The sequence below is a fragment of the Alligator sinensis genome, unplaced genomic scaffold, assembly GCF_000455745.1.
Source record: "Alligator sinensis unplaced genomic scaffold, ASM45574v1 scaffold999_1, whole genome shotgun sequence".
In the NCBI taxonomy this organism is placed as follows: domain Eukaryota; kingdom Metazoa; phylum Chordata; order Crocodylia; family Alligatoridae; genus Alligator; species Alligator sinensis.
Genome location: NW_005842571.1, coordinates 400,954 through 403,166, shown reverse-complemented (window position 1 = coordinate 403,166; position 2,213 = coordinate 400,954).

The window sequence follows — 2,213 nt, the reverse complement described above, 5'->3', positions numbered from 1 at the left end:
CTCTTGAAGACCCCCAGGGTAGGGGAGAGCACCACCTCCCTTGGGAGCCCGTTCCAGACCTTGGCCACTGACTGTGAAGAAGTTCTTCCTAATGTCCAGTCTAAATCTGCTCTCTGCTAGCTTGTGGCCATTATTTCTTGTGACCCCCGGGGGCTCCTTGGTGAATAATACCTCACCAATTCCCTTCTGTGCCCCCGTGATGAACTTATAGGCAGCCACAAGGTTGCCTCTCAACCTTCTCTTGCGGAGGCTGAAGAGGCCCAGGTGCCCCAGTCTCTCCTCATCGGGCTTGGTCTGCAAGCCACTTGACCCAGGTCAACTTTCCCCCAGTGTAACAGGAAGCCAAAACCTCCTGTTACTTTAAGGAGAGAGCAGCAGTAGGCAGCCCAGGAGTAGAAGCTGCAAGCAGCAGGGTTAAGCCACTACAAAGAGAAGGGCAGGTTGGTCAGAAGAACAGAATGGGAACCCCTGTAGATGGCTAGAGAGCCACCTGACAGGAAGTTGTGGGGCTTTAGAGGCACACAAAGCCACTGAGACCAGGTAGCTAGTTTAGCCTTACAGGCAGAGGAGTTCCCAAGCAGGATGGTTGCGGAAAGGGACTGACTAGCACCCAAGCTGTCCCCAAGAGGTGCAAGTAGATAGCTAAGGGGGACTTACAGCTCACACACAAATTATTGGTCCAGTGTGGGGAGAGAGTTTTGTTGTTATACAGCCAGTGGGCTTGCATTTATGTTCAGATTAAGACCCGGAGAACCAGCTTGTGGCTATGGAGGAGGTATGGGGGCCAGATATGGGTGTCTGGCAGGGCACTCAGAAGCAGGCAGCCTAGCCAGGGGTCAGGGACCTAGGGGCTGGTGTGCAGTGTTAGGCTAGGCTGAGAGAATTAAGGCCAGGGTCAGGCAGCCTGGCTAAGGTCAGGGATCCAGAAGGCTGTGGGCTAGTACAGGTTGAGGCTGGGAGTGCCAAGGCCAGTTGGAGCAGTCTGGCCTGGGGTCAGGGACCCTGAGAGCAAAAGACTGGGTAGTGGAAGCAGCCTGGCCTGGGGTTAAGGACCCAAAGCCTGAGGGTTCGGGAGAGGCTACAGCTGCTGTGAGAGACCCAGGGTCCTGGAAAGCAGAAGGCTAGGGCCAGAGCAGGCTTAAGCTGAGGGGACCAAAGCCTATGGTTGGCAAGGCCAGGGGCCCAGAGAACTTGGGAGAGCCTTGTGAGACAGAACATCCAGTGGAAACTTGAAGTACCATCTGTGAGGCATGGGTCTAGCTGTAGGGATGAAAGGAGGCCACAAATAGCCCTTAAGGCAAGTAGTGCCCAGAAGCACTGATGGGGCCGGGAGCAGGGGAGCACTTAGGGCTGAGAGTCAAGATTGGGGTTATGGTACAGGACGGACATGCTGCCCTCAGAATGGGAACCCTTGGGCAGCCTCCCTTTTTGCAATAAAATAATAATATAAAATGCCTGGTAGGCAAGAGTAAAAGGGAGGGAACCCCAAGGGGCTGAAGTGGAGGAGGAGCTGTGTGGTCACTAGGGGGTACCACAGCTGCTCCTGGGGCTTGGTCCTGCTACACTCAGGCTGCCTTGGACATGTGGGGGGCATGGTTACGTGGATACAAGTGCTTCTATGTTCCTGAAGTGCTAGCTGCCCTGAGGGGCTGCCCAATGTTCCTGTAGGTTTTCAACAGCAGTTCCCCCAAGGTGCCACCAATGGAAGCTGACCAAGTTTCAGGGCACCTCGAGCTGATCTGGGGTAGCTGGGGAAGGTAAGTGTCTATAAGGGGAAACTTCTCCTTCTGTGTTCCAGGGGGTTGCTCAATATCCTGGCAGCTTTCAAACAGCATTTGTCCTCAAGCCCCTGTCTCGGACGGCCAGAGCCGACTCGAGTTACGTTAGAAATTGGTCGTACGTTAGGGCGGGCTGGTGAACGGAGAGGCAGACACAACTTATTGGTTGCAAAAAACTTTACTCACGCCGCTTGCAATCACGACGCAGGTGGTCCGGTCATTGGAACAACCACACAAGTTGTTCCAGCTGGCGGGGCCCAAGTCAGTTAATCCGTCCGCAATTCGAAGCCGGCGGGGCAAGGGGTACATCGGGGTTGCGCTCGGTGATGGGAAGAAAGATCGATAGGTGATCAGTCTATCGATCGGCAGCCACAAGTCAGATAACTTCAGAGGCACTCTGCAGCGTGCTCAAAGCTCTTCGACTTGGGCGGAAGT